Raw genomic sequence first — 20143 nt, forward strand, 5'->3', positions numbered from 1 at the left:
TTGAATAGTGCAAATACTTTTTAGGCAGAAAAAAAGGCAAGGCTCAGTTACTTATTCAGACATGAGCTACATCACTACACATTAAGGGTGGAATGAAGTGAGAACATGCTATATATCACCCCTGAGCTCCAGGATTTCATCTCACAGTTGGCACCTGAGTCCACATTTGCGGTTTGAAACCACCCATAATTCCACACTGTCTCGGGGGTTAAATCCATCCGAGCTGGTTTCAGAAATGGACACCAGCAGTGAGAACAACTAGTTCCCTAGACCACTTAGCCACTGATAGTGGAATCTCTTGATTCCTGCCTTTTTCCTTCATCATTCTCTCAAATCTGGGCTTCAGAGGATGCAAATGAATCATTTAACAGGCTTCAGTGCTGTTTTCTTCACATCACATTAAAATAGTGGCATGTCAAGAACTTAAAAAGGACTTTTGCGCAACAGAAAAATGATGTTTATACTCTATTGCTACAAGACTTTCTGTCCAGTTAAGAATTAATTTCCAAATATTAAAATATTTGATACAGCATTAGAGACTATTTGAGAAAAAGATAAAAGATGCTTGTGAAGCACTGCAGATTCAGCAGGTGTTTCGAAACAAAATATAGTAAGTACTTCCAAGTAAATTGCCACGTGCTTGTAGCGCTCGGTATGTAGTATTTCAGAGGGACAATTTGAAACACACAAGAGAAAACAGAGCAACATTTACATTTCTAGTCACAAAGCATGCATGTGTTGCCCTTTTTTTGTCTTTAAAAAACCCAAACAAACACCACCACCCCCCCCAAAAAAAAAACACACCACAAAAAACCACAAACCAAAAAACACCACACACCACCACAACACACACACACCCCAAAAAACCACAATACACAAAAGAAACACCTCCCTCCAGAAGTTTTAGAGCTACTTTCCCTGGCTTGGATATTCAAGTCTCCCCAACCAAAGAGCAGTTCAGGGTTTTTCAAACTTGGTAAAACCTTGTAACAGAGACTGTTTCCTCAAACACAAACAACTACTATGAGGGTAACTAAGTGCACTGGTACCACTTTGACCTTTTGTTCAACTTGACAAAACAATGAAATTTTTCCATATGTCTTCTGTAAATCTTTACATATGGTGCACATTCTGCAGGCAACACACACCAAATAAGTTAATTCTGTAACATGCAAGTCACCAAGGCTGCACACACTTTCAAAGCAAGATCTAGAATATGTTTTTGTTAGATTTAAAGATATGAACAGCCATTCAACTATTACAATTTACATAACAGGTGAAAATACATGCAAACTAAGCAAATGAATTACTTACCAATACTACTGACTGCTTCTGTCTTACAAATGAATTACCTTTAGGACCCAGAAAGGGTATTAGGCAAGTTCTGGCACATATTTGCTGCGCTGGCCACAAGCAGAATGTTGGGTTTGTTGGTTTTTTTGTAGTGGTTCGCGTTTTTTTTGTTTGGGGGTTTTTTCCCCCCAAAGGTAAATCCCACCATTTAAACAAACTACAGCCACATTTTAGGTAACAGTACTGCTGCTGCTATTTCTGCCATGAGTTTTTAATCAGTTCTGAACCACTTACACCTATAAGGAATCCATAAGGTGATAGCAAGCAATACTCTCCTGGAAATGTAATTAACAAAGCCCCGGTCCATCTAAGTTACAAATACAGATTGTACAGAACAGAGAATGAGAGTGTATGAGAGAGAGGGAGGGAGAGAATGAATTATAAATGCATCTAATTTGTCTATAATACAAGCTGCACATGTGGACTGAGGAGAGTCTATGGCCCACAGTGTGTAAGCTGTCACCAAATTGCATTTTGCTAATAACTCATATCTGTAGCCAGCAAATTAAGCCAGCTAAAGTACCACCTACCCAGGTAGCTACGCTGACTGTGTTTAGATATCACTTACACAGCTACAGCTTGGTTTTGTTTAATATGGTTTCTCTTAAAATGTTGACAGCTGGCTGAATGCTCTAGTAGTTTTTAGCCAAATTATTGCAAGGTTTCAATTTTCATCTTAAACCTGCAGATAGGTATGTAATCATATTATGCTAATAAATAACCAGTGCTTTCAAGGTCTGAGGAAAGGGATCAAAAAAATTGTACAAATCAAAAAATACAAAGAAAAGTCTTAAGCAGACACACCTTCTAATTTATTTCACATTGATGCTTAATACTGTTGGTCAAATAAATGCTGTTTTGCTTTCATTTCTGCCATTCATTTTGATATCCTGAGGTATTGTCACCAGCAGGAGGAAAACATTAGTTGTGAAGGAACATTTGTTTTCTGAGAGCTCTTCAATTCCCCATATGTCCTCACTGCATATTTGGGTATGCAACAGTAGAGATATACCTGGAGCAAACAGAAACCTCAGAAAAACATCATCTGTTTTACATGCACAACCTTACTGTCTATTCAAACAAGCTGGTTACCTGAGAACAGAATATTTAACAGTATCTGGTTGTGATCATTTCTCTTTCAAACAGAGTATTATGGTAGGAAGTATCATTTACACACATAGATAAATTACTAGACCTACAATGACCTAGAAACTTAAGTATTTTATTGAGTATGTTATGTCCCTCCAGAACTTGACATGACATCACATCATGGTTCTTTCTGCTGCAAATGCACAACACCTATCACTTCAGTTAAAGGTGGATGTTCTCATAATGTCAGAGTCTGATACACACATGTAGTATAAGATTCCAGGCAACAGAGGGGAGCAATATTCTCACACTGGTCAGCTTATAAATCATATTATTGTCTAGACTCAAACAAAAAAACCCCCACAACAACAAAACAAAACAACACCACCACCACCACAAAAAAACAACCAAAAAACCACTTTGCTATGTCTATTAATTTAAAGTGGTTAAAAAGTCTGGGGTTTTTACTACTTAGGCAAAAAATGGAATAACTACAAGTGTTCATAAGCACAGCTGCTGATCAATAACCTCTCTGCTCGCACCTGAGATTTTTCTACATTTGGATACAGCTCCCAAGCATCTGGATCTCTCTTGGCAGCTTTGAGATTAGGAACTAAAGGTTGCCACGATTTGGTTTGTAAAATTTTCTCTCATGAAATATTTTAATTCTATAGCATATCAAATTCAGTGCAGGAGAAGAAAATCAAAGTAAGGTACTTGAATGCATGAATCTGATCATCTGATAATCTTTTTTATTCACTATATTCTATCTCCATAAAAAATACACATGTACAAGTGTCTGTATCTATATATCTATCACCAACACTGGTATGGAAATAAGAACTTATTTTTTTTCTTTTAACTGTTAAAAATAATTAAATATCATTTGCACACTGCACTTGTATGCACTCCAGTAGGGAATGTGACAGCAACAAGCTCTAGGGAGACAGGGTTACTCCACTAATAAATCCACCTGGACTTCAACAGATGCCATCTTCTGTCAAAACTATTAGAAAACACTTGTTCATTTGCCCCTGTTTTGTTTGCCATGTACAGCATAATCAAGAAAATGACTTCTCAAGTAACACTTATCTTTAGACATTACAATTTTTTACCCCTACACAGAACATTGACACTGTCCTCATTTTAAAGGCCACTGTCACGGAGGCACCCCAAAGTCAGTTTAGGCAGACAACAAGGTCCAAACCAGATTTTATTCTGGCGAGAAAAGTACAACCAATAAACAGACTAGAAACAAGGTTTATACAATTAGTTAGCACTCCAATAACATAAAGTGCAGATTCATATATCAGTTGAGGAGATTATTGGGGTGCAGCAAAATAAGAACAATGAGGATCCACAGCGTGCATGCACGCACTCACAAGAAACAAAACCAGAGCCCTCTGCCCCGTTTTGCCCACAAGAAACAAACACTGGCCTGAGCTAGGCAAGGACTTATTCAAGGATATATCCAGTAAATGATCACTCACCCAAACGAGGAGGTGAGGCGCTCCCCATCCCGGGAAGTTTCCCTAGACGGCTTCCAGTCTAAGGGGAGGGCTCCGGCTCACAGACCCGCTGCTCCGAGAAGACCACACAAAGGGAGTCTTCGGCAGGAGCCCCGTTTATAGTCTGATCAGATCTGGCTGTGGGCATTCCAGAAGCTTCTCAGCTTCTCTGGGCCCCTCTTCTGCTAACAACCCTGTCAACCAACTCCAGGTCCCCACAAAAAGAGCCATTAACTGCCCACTGAAGGCCCCAGTTCTCAGAGGGGGATGTGCAACTGCCACAGCCACATATATGGGAGGGAATTGCTAAACTCATCCAGCTGGGCATTAACAGAGCAAACTCACTACGTGCCTGGGTCCCATCCAGCAGCGGTGCCTTCGTTTATTGCTGTCTGCTTTGCCTGGTCACTGTCTCCAGTAGCTGTGAAGCATCCAGACTCACACAGCACAGATCTGTGTAGCAGTTGTATAACAAAACACACAAGGACACAGCAGGGTGAACTGCTGAAAGGTAAAGAGAAAACAGATCCGCTAAGGAACAAACAAGATAATCTACATGTGCCTGGAGCAAACACCAAAGGGTTACTACACATCACCGCTTCAGAGACCCACTTCCCCTCATTCACCTGCCAAGTGAAGGCTGCTAATAGCACAAACCCCAGAAATCACAGCGGATGCGGAAGAGGCACAAGAAATAGTAGGACTTATTATTTCCGCACCTCAAAGTCCCATTTTATGAAAGTCAAAGTACACTAATTATGGTTACAGAAAAACACACCATACTGTTGCTTTACCTGTCGCACAGACGTGCTTGGCATGACTGTTCAACAAGATCTGGCAGAAGACCTTAACTCACTCATTCTGCACAAGTACCAGCTGAAAAGAAATTGCAGCCACAGCACTCAGCCAAGCATGAGTCCTGCCCATCACACCAAGAGCTCAATGTGTTGAAAAAGACAAGGCTGCAATAACCTCGGGCCGTTAAGACAACAAATACTAATCACCAGCTGACACCAGCAAGTCCTGCTTTCTAGCAAATTGCTTTTATTTTTGTACATGTCATCTCAAGAATCATCACATTTTAATTGCTTCATACACTGCAATGATGTTGCCAAGGACCCTTATCTTGAACTTGTAAATCACTGGTCTTGCTACACAATAACATCACGAGGAGACATTGCTAACCATGGCTAAACACTACTCACAGTACACCTGTCAGATAGGGAAAAAATCATTTCAGCTTTTTATATGAAGCAAGACTAAAGTTTTGAGAAAAAAATTAAACTGTAGAATTTTATTGCTTCCATAATAGTTTTCCATCATCTGATTGTTTCCTATTTGACTGCACACACAACAGCCTATGAACATCAATGGGAAGTATATGACAATGACTTGGGGAGGGAAAAAAACTTCATGGACATTCCAAACAACTTTTAAAATATACTTTTTTTCCTCCGCTTAGCTTTAGACAATCTATGTGGACATAAGGTATCTGAAAACAGCTCTAGCCTTGTAAGTCTCAAAACATAAGCTGGTATTACTTCCTTCTAGCAAAAGATACTACCGCATTGAACTAGTTTTTCGATCAACATACATCGATGCCAACAAATATTAAAAAGAGGGCAGATAATGCAGTCAGTGACATTAATGGGCATTAGGGAATTGCACAACATAAGGAAAGCACAAGTGCTCTATGATCATCAATTTGCACCTAACCACAGACACCAGGATAACAGACTCTCTTAACACTGCAGCGGGAATACCCCCACACACACACACCAAAACAGCAAGGAACAGTGCAGCTGTTCTACATAGTATTAGACTCAGCTTGATTTATCACAAGACACCAGAGGAAGGTGGCATAAAAAAATGTGTAAAAACATAGTCATAAATGGAAGAAGGTGGTTGGCCTCTGTTGCAGAGGTGCACAAGTTGTCGTGCACCAGCTCTGCAAGATAAGAACATGCACAGGACACTCTGAACGAGCATGCAGCTCACAGATGATACACTAAGGGCATCCACATCACTGGGAAAATTATTCCCCAGTAGGTACCATCTCAGACTTGTAACACAGCCAACTACAAACCTCTCTCAGCATTATATCTTTTCTTTCTCAGTTCCAAACCAAATAAAAATTACACTGTTTTCTATGCCTATGACTGATGTGTTTTTCACATAGGTCCAAGGCTCTACAAGATGTACAATGATACAGATATTTCCCACTTTGTCACAAATATTTTGCATAGCTCTGCTTGACTGTTTGAGACAGATAGCTTGCTGTAGGTAAGATCAGAGAGGGATGTGGGAGGAATCTGACAGGAAAGAAAAACTATGACCTAGATAAGGAGCATCCCAACAAACATTCAAACTGTAACAGACAGGCTATTAGCTGTGAAGAAACAACCTGCCTGCAGCTAGCAGTTACACGGTTGCTTTTCCAAAGCTAAAGGAAGAGATACAAGAGAAAAAACAAACAAACATAACAAAACATTGGTCTGTTAAAGAAAGGGATGAGCAGGACCAACACACTGACACTTTCAGATCATGCAGCAGTCAGCAAGCAATCCAACCTGCACAAGCTGGAGTCAGCTGGCATGCAAACACCGCAAAGGTCAAAGATGCAGTAGATACATGGAGGCTTTTCCTTTGGCTACTTTTTAATATTGGGTAAGAAATAAATTAATATTTTAAGGTTTGCATGGGTAAATCACTTTGCTTGCCCTACGGGGAACAACTGCTCTAGCAACAGAAGGCAACACACCTAGGCAGATGAAAAAGGTGGTCTTTGATACAACGCAAGAGCAGATTAGCACTACAGACAGCATCAAAATGGAACACTAGCAACCAGGCTTGAGACCCAGAGGCAGTCCAGCCATGCAGAGCAGAGCTCAGGCACAGCTAAGGTGAAATACTGCCCTGGTGCACACCACAGTGAGACTGGGCAAAGCCAGTCCCACCCACAGCACGGCCCATGAGTGGGTCAGGAACCAAACCATGGGTGTAGGCACACAGTTGAGTCCTTGTAGCTCTCTCCAAACAAGCTGCCACAGAAATGGGAGAGCAATATTAATCTTATTTCTTACTCATTTTCAAGGAGATGCAAGAAGCATACGGGTATTTAACTGCTCTCTTCCCTACCTGCTCGCCTTCTGCAATGAAAAACACTTCATGCAATGACCACTTCATGCCTCCCTTGGCACAGAAGCAACACGATGAACCTTATCTGACAAACAGGATCAAACACATCCTAGAAACCTCTAGAGTACTTCTCAATGCAGTGCAGATTGATGCTGCCCAGGACAGTCAAATATTCAGCCAGTTTTATTTGTATGCAAGCTTATATAAATACAAATTTTATAAAATGAAATGTTCTTTTTCCCAAAAAAAATAGATATGAAGTTCTATTGGAATAAGCTTCCTTGTCATGTATCTCTCTTACCATGCTGGGCCCAGGGCCAGAACAGTTCTGCTTTCCAGATTCCAATCTTGTTTTTCCTCTGGATGAATATCAGAGTGAGCAGATTGACAAAGAACAATGCGGTGAAACCTCTTCAGGAGTAATGAAGGTCAAAGTGTTGCATGGCAGCAAGTTCTTGGTTCTGCCAGTAGCAGTAGAAACACTATGACATGTTCTGCATAGATAACGATTGCAGTTCATATTTACATACATTCACAAACACCATCCTGGTACTACGATGAACCACACCATGTGGTTTCTCTCAATGAACTATGCTTTTAAAGTCATCTTCTCTGAACAGCTGGAGGAATGCTGGTCTCCCTGTCCTCAGGCAGGCCCTAAAACATAAGACTTACTGACAGCCTAAAAAAAGGCTCTGTTGTGGTACTGCACAACAGAGCCAGCTTCTTGCATGCCATTGCCAGCCCCATGTTGCAGAGACATTTTTATGCTGTCAACTTAATAACGCAATAAAAAGCAGAGGAGAGCTTTAGTTATAAGTATCAAAATATAAAATTCTACCACAGATAGTGCTGGGAAGATAAACTCTCCTCTCACAGACTAGAAGTGACAGCTCTGCATTAGAAAGCAGCAGTAGATACTCAAAAGCTCCAGGAAAACCTGTAGTAAAGGCACCAAAAATCAAAGTGCAGCTGCTCTTTTTACTGTTTAAATCATTATATATTAGCAACAAATTTTGTTGTTGGCCAACACTCAGAAATGGCATATGGCCAATAAAAGGTTCAGTGGAGTTTTCCATCTGTCACTGAAATCAGCTATGGCTCCAGCTCATACATAGTAAGTTTAGTGTCATAATTATTTGTGTACTAGACGTCAACCATTCAGTCTAACATAATCGTTTGACGACACAATTTGCTAAATATACTGCCCAAGCAAAGCACTACATAACCGTAACTGAAATGCATGAGATGCATTTGTAGTATAACACTAGCACTAACAAGAGGTAAGCTTGTGAACAGAGGGTGCTGTCTTGCCACAATACATTGTGCAAATAGGAACACACTCATGTATTCTCTTGATATGCAACAGACGGTAAGAGGTAACCATGCTTTTATTAAAACCAAAGTCAAATGCATGCAAGATAGCAAGTCAGTGAGTGATCACCACACCTTCTTTGTAACCCTACTTGTCCATTACAAATACTAAGCATATGGATTTACTTTGCTGTCTTGGCTGGGCTGCCAGCACAAGAAGGCTGACAGACTAAGCTTTAAACTATTTTCTTTCCCTATAGATTCAGGAAATACCTTAGTAAGTGCATTGTCTGAGGTTTTTTAAAAATTCTTTCTACAGCATTTTCCATTAGTTTTCAGCAACTGTGGAAACGACGATATTTTTTCTCCCTCCTCCCGCAGCACTCTGGTGCTACGAATCCTGTATTTAGATCTGGATTTTCCAGACACCAGGATTTATATTTCAATCAGCCAAGAGTCACAGTCTGCTTGGCCCCAGATTTGGGTGCAGGCACAAGCATATTTCTATTTTCTAGTTCAGTTAGAAAAAATGCCTAAGTTCAGTCAGAAAAAATGCCTAACATTCCCAAGTGCAGAACTTTAACAAAGGAGGAGAAGAAAAAAAGTGTTCTAAACTGTGCTGGAATGCAAAAGCAAGAACATTTTTGTTCTGCAAGTTTGCAACAGTACTCTTGCACTTCCCTAGGCCTCACTGCTCCACATCTGCTCCGAGAGAACTGCCAAAGTAGTTTAAAGCTACTGGATCTGACCTGTATCTAGCTTTCAACATAAGGAACCTTGGATGCTGGGAGCACTGTAAAGAGAGATGCAGGGATTCACTGAAACTTTTTATGAAATTTAATAATCCCTCTGTGGTTTGGTCAGAGCTGGCACAACTTCACAGCAATAAGCTGACTCGCACAGAAATGGGCTCATGGCTCCAACAGATGACAGCAGTTCACAGGAACAATTTTTTGCTGCAAACAAGGTCCTATCCATAGTGCTGTTTTGCTCATCAGAACAGGGAAGAAAGTAAAAACAGATTATATTAAAAAAAAAACACACACCACAAACCAAAAAACCACCTAAAGTAATGACAATAACTTAAGCGATCAACTCGGATGCCTAAATATTAGTTATCTTGATTAGCAGTGGATTCTTGGAGTACCCGAGACACTCACATGGGGCTGGCAGACATAGCAGGACCTGTTTCAGGGCAGCAGATGGAAAGCAGGTAGGAAACCCTTGAGTACCCACAGTTACAGAACTGGACTGGATTCTATAACATTAAATTCTTGGACAGCAGATACTCCATTAAGCAGATCCAGTATTCAATATCTCAAGGGCAACTAAATGGAACATTTTTGAAGCCTGTTTAAATTTGCATAATTTTCTTTATTGCTTCTGTAAAATTGAAAGAAATATTTAAATCGGAAACGATATGAAAAAAGCATTTCCAAGCAGGGCTTTTGAAAGCCTTGAATCTTATATTGCCTATTGTTTGCCCTGTCTTGAAGGTTAGAGATTGTGCAAGGTATCTCACCAAGAGCATCAACTCATTAGACGGGCAGGAGATTAAACTAGAAAAAAAGTTCAAGAAGTCCTTGAGGAAGAGAGAGTTTTAAACAGGTCCCAGAAAGGAGCAGAAGAATACACAGTTCATGCTGTTAGGACAGTGTCCTTCACCTTGAATTAGAGGGGCCTTCAAAACTAGGAACTGTTGAACTGAGTAGAAGAATCAGAGTGGGCACACTCAATGGTCACTTCAAGAGAAAGACAGTGGGGGGAAGACCAGACACTGTATTTACATAAAATACACGTAAATACACAACTCCCCCACAGAATCAAAATAAACGTAGTAGGGAAAAACAAATAAACAAAAAAGACATCTCTTTTCACTACCTAGAAAACCACCAGTTCTGGGACAGCTGAAAATTGCCAAATACTCTACCACACTTCATTCATCAGCAGAGTTCAGGTCAGTGTCCCTAAACTCCAAGGGAGCACAAATATACAGCATTCAACTATTTTCTAGGAGACACTGCTTCCTCCTTCATGTTGACCAGAGGATTTCACAGTAAAACACAAGAACCCACCTAAAGCCACTCCTTGATTCCAAGTGATTTTGCCTTGGCTGCAGCAGGCATAAACACCAGAAAAGCACAGAAGGCTCCACACAGTCTTAGTCCAGCCCAAGCTCTTCAAACACAAATAAAAACATATTTCTATTAGTGGAAATCATATAGCTGGGGAAAGTGTGGAGTTTGCTCACAAAACTGGAACTGTCACCACTGCTTCTCCTCAAACAGACGGGAAAATATGGTGGAAAAGAAAAAAAAAAAAAAAACAACTCTTCATTTAACTACAAATTTCTAAGTGTGGCAGATGAAATTCAGCAGCAACACACTTGAAAAAGGAAAATACTTGCTTGACATTTATAATGACCTCTGAACCAGCTATTGTCATTCAAGTTGAGAATGCAGGAGGTCAGGGTGGACGTAACAGATTAAAACCAAAGCATCTGAAAGCAGATCCACTGGATTTTCCAGTTGTCATCAGAGCATCTTTTCCATTTCTAGCTGACCCACTTCCTCATTTCCCCACCATTTTTTAATCCCTGCTGGTGACTTCCAGCCTGTTATGCTGAATCAGCTATTGATTCATTCAAGCTTTGAGAAATCTGCAGCAATGGATGGGAACGTTTAAAAATGATCCAGGAAAAGGTAAGCCAGTAATTGATTGTAAATATGTTTATTGGCAAACAAGTCAATACTGAAACAGCTTTCTTGGAAAGCAGGAATGGGACAGCAGCTGGAGACCTGGCTGCCATTTCCACCCCTGCTTAGAGGGAGAATGGTCCACGGGAGAACTTGCGTGAACTTGCATATACTATGCACATTGTCTCCATGGTTGCCAATTATGTTTATTAGTGACAACTGACTGCAACAAAATGATGCTTCTAGTGGCCAGGGAACAGATGCATAAGCTATAAGCTTTTAAAATGGATGAGAAAGCCCTGAATCATAGATAGTTCATGATATGTGAGAATATGAGAAACCAGTTTTAGTGACATAAGGATATAATTGTTCTATCCTGAGGGGAAAAAGTTTCAGCTCTATCACATCAGTTCCTCTGTCAGCACAACATGTTTCTTGTGAAAGATACAGTATTATCTATATATTCTGTGCTAGCAATTAAGACATCAGTATGTTCAGTTTTTAAGGTCTGATAAAAAACTTAAAAGTTGCATTAAAATATTAAAAACGTTATGTTCCAGCATATACAGCAATGACAGAATTACTATTAAATGTGTGATGTTTTAAATACTCTCCATTTCACAGTGGAGATTTTTAAAGTTAGCATTGTGAAGGAATAATCAGTAGTAACTCACCAGCAGTTTATGTGAGCTTGGGAGAATCTAAGTCCTCTGACAAAACACAAACTGCATTTCTGGTGATGAGATTATATCTCATAAGGAAGCAATGGGAGACTGCACCAAAGCTCTCTAGAGAGACACATTCTCAGAGTTTGCAGGAATTTTATGCTTCAGTTGTCTGCACTGCTCAGTTGGAACTGTAATAGTTCTGTCATCTCCTCAACAGAAGCACAGAATTGATTTTGTTCCTTACCCTCCTGTAAAGCTAACAGTGTTTCCAGAGGAAAGGCAGGCACCTGCACACATGTATAAGTTGCATATTAGCCTAGATATAATTTACATGAACTCTGCCCAAAGCACAAACTAGGAGAACCAATCTGTCAGGAAGTTCCAGCTGAATTTCAGCCAGTTTTCAAAAACTCTGTGTTCACAAAACTATCTGTCTAGACCATCTCTTTGGTGTGCAGCAGTTCAGCTGTGTTTTACCAGAAGTTTCTTCTCCTCACTTTGTTCCTTCCCAACCCCACCCCCTCATTGCAGAAGACACAACAGGCTCCATCTCCCAAGAAAACTGTTATCCACTCTCTGCTTTTCCCCTCCTCGGCAAAAGCACAGCCAGAAAGCAGCCAAGCTGGTTTTTTACTTGCTGGCCTCACCCCTAAGGCTGCACAGGGCTGAGGGAAGGGAGAATTTCCAGGAGCATATCACAACATGCACGAAGTAACAAAAAGTTAGCATCACAGATACTGCACCAAAACCTGAAGGCACTTTGAAATCTCCTCTAGACTGATGCACAGTAAGATAGCCCAACATACAAAAGTAGTATTTGACAGCACACCGTCTTTTAGCAATCAATTTCTGAAACAGAGAAACATCCTCAAATCAACACCACCTATTACATTGTAAATAGCATTAGTACATGCTGATGTTATCTGGTGAAACAACTTGGTAGCTATAAGATAGAATTAAATGTGTCTCTTCTCTAGTATGTCAATAATAATTATTTTTCTAACGCTTGTTCAGTTATAGGAATACATGAAAAGAAGCAATCACATTGGAGAAAACATGATTTGATGTTTATATACAGACACTTAAGTACTGAGAGTTTGTTTTATCTCCCAAGATATCACTGAGGTTACAGAACTTGCAGGCAATAACCATAATATTATAACCATAAGAATAATAATTTCCATATTATTTATGTAGAATGTAAATTCCTAAGTACTTGCAAACTCAAGGTCAGCTGAAAGTTGCCAGAGCAGCTAGACTGTTTCATTAGGGACACAATGAAAAACAACAGCAAAACTTTAACAAACCCTGCAGACTCACTGAAACCTCAGAGCCTGTGACACACGACCTTCACCACACATCTCGATCTCCAAAATGGATCAAGAGAGGGCATGGGAAGGATGGCAGGCAGCGGATGAAGCCAGGCCTCAAGACAGCCAGAGCAAGAGCTTAAGTAAAAACATCATAAAAAACATCTATTCGAAAGAGTAAAAAAAAAATAAGCGTATACTCCAGTGTAAGTATAAGCACAAGTGTTTGTTGAAGTGTCTGTGTCAACAGGAAGAGGAAAGAAAACAAGTGGAAGCAAATGTCACTGAGAAGGACCAGAACTCCTTGGTGAACAGAACTGGCAGGAAAAGACAAACTTAGAAATCGCAGGCAAGGAAGCAGTTTTCTGCTCTTTGGTTCTCCTTTGCCCACAGGAACAAGACCTTGCATTGTTGAGAGGGGAAAAAAACCAAACAAACCAAACCTCACAATGACTCGCTCATTGCCAATATCTACTCTCCCGTATGTTTTGTGATGTATTTACCTGCCCCACAGACGTAACAGTGTATTAGAAACAGAAGAAGTGATTTTGTATCTGTTCTATACACAAACTGCTAGAGGGATGGAACAGAGAAACCTCAAGTGATCATGGTGCAGTGCTATTAACCATAGGACTCCCCTCACAAACCTCAGCATTTCCTCCATTCTTTGGCCATCCTGCATGCAAACACCCAACTTGCATGCTTGAAGCAAGCTGGCTCTGTTTGCAGACCATCCACAATTTCCTATCCTTTTTAGACAATGAGCAGCCTTCTGAGTTCCACAACCTGAAGGTATTCTGAAGGCACTGGGTATGTTGAGATACCAAACAAGAACTATACAAAGAAGCTTCTCTACAGCATTATTACTAACAACAGCCCTGACCTCCTGGTATATGTAGCCTTTGCAGTAAGATTTTCTGATGTGTTCGGTCTAGGCAGTCAACCACCACCAGACGATCAGTTTTGTGATACCACAAGCACTGACATTTACAATACATTCTAATTGTCTTAATGAGGACTTTTAGCCAAAGGAAAGCAGTTAACATGGAGGAGCATTCAAACAGTACTAGAGAAGTACTTACTGATTTAAATCTTAAAAACATTTAATCTGGCACATGTTTCATTTTCAGAGATTCCTTCTACGTCCTGAACAGATGATCAAACCATCCAGTGAGCAAGCTCAGATCATGAGAACTACTGTAAAGTTTCACCAAAGAGACAGCAGATGAAGTAAGAGAAGTCTCTGGGCCTGAAGATGGGAGGTTCAATTTTGTACACCTGAATTGCAGAGAAAATAAAAATCCTCAGGCACCAAAACGAACAGATCCAATCTTCTCCAACTAACACTAGTACACTCTCCTTTCAGCACTCATTCCCTTGACAACAAGCAAGCAAAAAATCCTGTTGAGGAGTGTCACAGAGGCACCCCAAAGCCAGTTTTAGGCAGACAACATGGCCCAAAACAAACTTTATTCTGGCCAGAAAAGTACAGGCAATAAACAGACTAGAAACAAGGTTTATACAATTAGTTAGCACTCCAATAACATGAAATGCAGGTTTGTATATCAGTTGAGGAGATCATTGGGGTGCAGCAAAATAAGAATAATGAGGATCCATGGCGTGCATGCACGCACTCACAAGAAACAAAACCAGAGCCCTCTGCCCCATTTTGCCCACAAGAAACAAACACTCGCCTGAGCTAGGCAAGGACTTATTCAAGGATATATCCAGTAAATGATCACTCACCCAAACGAGGAGGTGAGGCGCTCCCCATCCCGGGAAGTTTCCCTAGACGGCTTCCAGTCTAAGGGGAGGGCTCCGGCTCACAGACCCGCTGCTCCGAGAAGACCACACAAAGGGAGTCTTCGGCAGGAGCCCCGTTTATAGTCTGATCAGATCTGGCTGTGGGCATTCCAGAAGCTTCTCAGCTTCTCTGGGCCCCTCCTCTGCTAACAACCCTGTCAACCGACTCCGGGTCTCCACAAAAAGGAGCCATTAACTGCCCACTGAAGGCCCCAGTTCTCAGAGGGGGATGTGCAACTGCCACACCAGTTCTCAGCGTGGGGGACAGAGCAAAGTGCAACTGCCACAAGGCGTTTCTAGCTTTTTTGACGCTGTGGGTAGCCCTAAGCAAAGCTTTGCCTTTGTCAGCCTATAATCCACATTATCACAGGGAGCAACGTTACTCCACAGCTTAACATGAAGAGAAACAGCCTTAAACAACTCCCCATCCTCACTTACCTCCCCTTGACTATGTAACCCGAATGCTTCCATGGTCTGCCTGCCAAAAATAACCTCGTTGCTCGCTCTTAGTGACTGAAGTACAGCTGGAGGCAACCAGACAGCACAACTGAGAAACCAGAAGCTTCCTGTCTTTAGCTCACAGATGCATTAGCACTGAAGTCTAATTACAAGACCACCTGAAAACATATACTGTTCACAACTTCATAGCTTGGAGTCAAGAAAAGCCATTTACCACACATACAAGGTCAGAACATGAAGGCCAAGAGTCCTAAAATAAATTTGACTCGGGCCTGTGCTGGTTACCAAATGCTATTCCTTCACAACTCAACAGCTTTTCTGGTTGCCACCAGGGACTGCAATTGAGCTGTACCTTCCAGTGATCTTCAGAGGTACTCACGGCAAGAGCACTTGGCTCTTCTGTGCTTCAGGGAGCCAAGGGTCAGAAATCAAATCTTTCCCTTTGACATTGTCCTAAAGCCATGAATTAACCTGGTACCCCTTCCTCAAGTGAGGAGATCAGCTTGAAAAGAATACTGTGATGTGTTCGTTTACCTCCAACATTAGATGTTCAGATTCCCATTTTCAAGCCTTGTCTACAACTATGTATTTGAAAGAAAGGGAAAGCAACCTAGGAGTCTTTTGTGGCTAATGTACATTAAGCTGATGCTTTAGACAAACAGCAGCCATCATGAGAGTTGGCAACTCTCAAATCACTGTTTATGGAGGAAAGAATATTAAACAGCTATCATCAATCTATCTAGATCCACGAAGTGAGCCATGAAATGCTGACAAAGGGGAATATCTGGTCTGACAATGACAGTATATTTATCTTTTAAATGAAGAATAATGGAGTTACACTGAAGAGACTCGTTTTAACTTTGCAACAGTAAACTGTGTATCTCATCACCTGAGGGTGATATCTGAGCACCTCAGGGTAAGAGAATTTATTCTACCAGCTCTTTTAGAGATGACCGTTTAACACAGATGGTACTCTAGCCTCCAAAGAAGCCACACAAGCAGAAGAAAAGGAGCGTGGAAACCAACCTGAACAGCACTAACACAGCCTCCCATTGCAGCAGTAGGCCAGGTAGTCAGTTCCCTTTCCATCCCCAGCTTCTTTTCTGCCAAACAGGAATAACACAACATTATCACAAGAATATGAGGGGCTTGAGGATGAGAACATGTTCACTTATTTTGTTTCCCAGCACATTAGGCCTTGTGACTGGGAGCATGAATAGCATATATATGCACAGACAATCACAAGAGAAAACTACGGCTGTGCACAGGGTCACGTACTGAGACAGTAGCTGTAACACTGGGGCACAGCTAACACCAAGCTGCACTCCTATCATCCAAACCCAGACTGGGCTAACTTTCTACAGACCACCATGAAAAAAACCAAACCAAAAACGACCAACCTGCCCAAAACCACAAGGAAAGGATAACACAGAAACTGAACTGTGATTGAAACAGTAGGCTAGAGCTTGAGTTAGAAAAAAATAATTGCTAGTGCAGTTGAAACTAAGGAAGCCAAAGAAACTCAGCATTCTTGTACAGGTACATAACAACCACACATACCTAAACTAGCTGCACATCCCTTACCAGGATCTCTACCTCCTTTTTATTCCCCCAGCAAGACTGGAACCCTGCCAGCACAAAACTTTTCTGTTGTTATTTTAAGCTAGTCATGGATTCATCATGCCATCCCCATATCTTTTGTGCCTGAGGACTGGATCTTCCCAGCAAGGACACACACTCCCCTTAATTTCTGACAAACTCACCTGCTTTTTTTCCTTACTATCCATGTTCTGTCTGCTGACATTATGAAGAAAGCGGGAGAGAAAAATCTTAAACAATACTAAGAGAATTCACTGCTTGTACAAAAGCTCCTTCTTGGACTCACACAGCGATACTGAAGTTTTACCTCACTCACAAGAAAATGAGAACCTGCTGGGTGGAGGCACAGCAGCTGATCCCAATTCACATTTTCTCCCACCTGCCCCCTAAGTAGCACACAGCTGGGGTCAGACCTCCAGACAGCCCAACCTCCTTTTGCTTGAAGGGACAACAAAACAACACCCTATCCTCAGCTGAGCAGAGGTGGCAGAGTATTAATATTACCAACCTGACCAGCAAACAGCTGTTCTTCTCTCTTCTTCAGAAACTCTGAAAAATTTATTTATCCCTTCTTTTTACTATTAAGGAGAGCAGGGCTTTATCTTAACAGTGGCCAAAAAAATGCAGTAGCACATGTGGAATCTGTGCTATTATCTGACCCACCTCAGCTTTGCAGAATGCGCTCTTAGACTGAAACAGCCCAGCTGAGGCAGCCAGCCATGCTGAGGCCAAAGTATGCTCTGGCTGTCGGATTTTTGTGCAGGGTCAAACATGCAGCTACATAGTGCTTGGTTCCCTGTGCTGGGAGAATAAGGTGTTTTGTTTTGTTTTTTTCTGTTTGTTGCTCTCTCCAGAGATCTGCTTGGCAAGGAGGGCATGAGCACAGCAACCTCACTCACAACTTCTCCACAAACCAGGTCGGCTTTAGTCTTCGCTAAAATCAAAGCTCAAGCTTTACTTCAGCTGTGCACAGAGAGGGGTGCCTATGGAAAGGAATTAGAGCTTGAACACAGATCAGAACCAGAGCATAACAAAGCCTCCAAATCCTGAAATCACATGACTGAACTTTCCTAACTACACAGCAAGCACATTGCTGTACCAGGGAACACATTCCCATCAGAACAGCAGGCTCTTAAGTAATTAAAAGCAGTAACAAAAGAGCACACCATCAAAAAATATCTAAATTGAAATGAAGTAGCTGATATAAGAAAACTGTGCTGAGATTTTTAAGAGTAGGCAAGTGATAAGCTGTGAGGAAGAGAGGCAGTGGGTAAGGAAGCTGCTTACCTTGATAATGAAACCCTTTCTGTTGACCTGTGTAAGGAAAGAGCCACCAGTAATTCAGACAGGAAAATTCATACTGGTTTACTCTGGTGCGAAGTGGGATTTGAAAGAAAATCCTTCATTTTTTTAAGACTAAAATGATTTCTTTTCTCCTGTAAAGCAGGAGAAGCAGCAGCTGACATAACTGTGGTTTTCAGAGAGCACGGAGAACTCATTTCTGGAAGTTAGTTGTCACTCTGAAAAATCTTGACCATTAAAATAATTCTTGCTCTGGTAAAAAGCACTCTGGGCCACAGAGGGGTCAGAAATAGACAACAGCAATTGCTGTAGAATTTGTTATTCCAGAAAACATTTCTCTGAGATCCAGTGTTCATATTCTAACAGTGGCTGTACAGTTCTGTTTGGTTAAATCCAAAAAAAGAATGTTCACTTTTTCACCTTATCTCATCTCCCGCATCCCAGAGAGAGGCTGATCACGTATTAGCCAAACACCACAGATGCAAGGAACAAGAAGTTTAGAGGGATTAGATGCAATGAAGCAAAACAGTATTTTCCACTTTGCACTTCTTTCTCACAAATGTGAGCATCAGCCCTGTACCTAAAAACCAATTAGTAAAAACACGGGCACCTAAAAATGTCATTTGGCATAATGGGTTTGAAAATGTTTCTGGAAACATGTCTACAAGTGATTCAATGGAAACACAACTCTTGAGAAACCAGTGACTGGGGAGGACTGGGGGGGAACTGCTTTACAAAACCATTTTGCTAAAAGACTGTATTTTACTATTTAATCCTCAATCATACACATGACTTCATTGTGGAAAGGTCACCAGACAAAGAAGTTCAGTGAACCGGGTCTGAAGGGAAGGATTGTGTGGTGGGTCCCAGCCTTGCTCTCGCCGTACCATCCATCCGAACAGCGTGAACTTCTCCTGGGCCAGCCAAGGACGAGCCCGGTGCTCGCTCAGCCCAGCCCGGGAATTTTGGTAGGTCGGTGGGAATAAACAGAAATTGTCGCAGCAGAAAACAACACGGGAGGAAGCATAAATTCACCTTCTACCTGTCCAAACACGCGGCACCTGGGTAAGGCGGTCAGCAGCTCGCACCCAAGGCGCGCCGGCGGGGCCAGCACCCCGCCTTTCCCACACGCACGGAGCGGGCGGCGGCGACGGCCGGGCCGCGGGACCCCCCCGGCTCCTCGGGCCGCTCCGGCCCGCAGCCCCCAGGAGCCCGAGGTGGAAACTCCGCTGCCAGGTGCCGCACGAAGCCTGCGGGGCTCGGCGCGGCGGCGGGACCCCCTGGAAGAGCGGCGAGGGGGTCCCCGGGAGGAGCGGCCGGTGCCCGGGAGGCGGGGGGGCGGTGAGCGGGGGGGACGGCCCCGGGCGCGGCCCTCACGTGACCCTCCCGGGCCTCGCGCCGGCCACCGCCTCCCGCGCTCAGAGCGGCCGAGATGCGGGCGGGCGCGCGGCGGGCGCTGCTGCCGCTGCTGCTGCTGCTGCTGGGGGCCGGGCGCGCGCCGCCGCGGGGAGCGCGGGCCCAGAGCCCCGCCGGGGATGCAGGTACGGGCGGGCCGGGCTGGGGCCGGCGCTGCCCGCACGGCGCTGCCCGCACGGCGCTGCCCGCACGGCGCTGCCCGCACGGCGCTGCCCGCACGGCGCTGCCCGCACGGCGCTGCCCGCACGGCGCTGCCGCGGGGAGATGCGCGAGCTGGCTTAGCCCCCTTCCCGCGTGTGCAGCAGTCCTGCAGCTTTATCGGTGCTGCTGCAGCTGTCCTTGCGCCTAAATGAAAAACAGACCTATTTGAAAGACAGACGTCCACTGAAGCCATCCTCCATTTATAGTTCTAATCCACAGAACTCCTACAGCCTGAAAAATGGAAAGGTATTAGGATGCGTAACGCCTTTGTACTCAATTTTCAGAAA

This window comes from Caloenas nicobarica, chromosome 10, assembly GCF_036013445.1.
Source record: "Caloenas nicobarica isolate bCalNic1 chromosome 10, bCalNic1.hap1, whole genome shotgun sequence".
Lineage (NCBI taxonomy): Eukaryota > Metazoa > Chordata > Aves > Columbiformes > Columbidae > Caloenas > Caloenas nicobarica.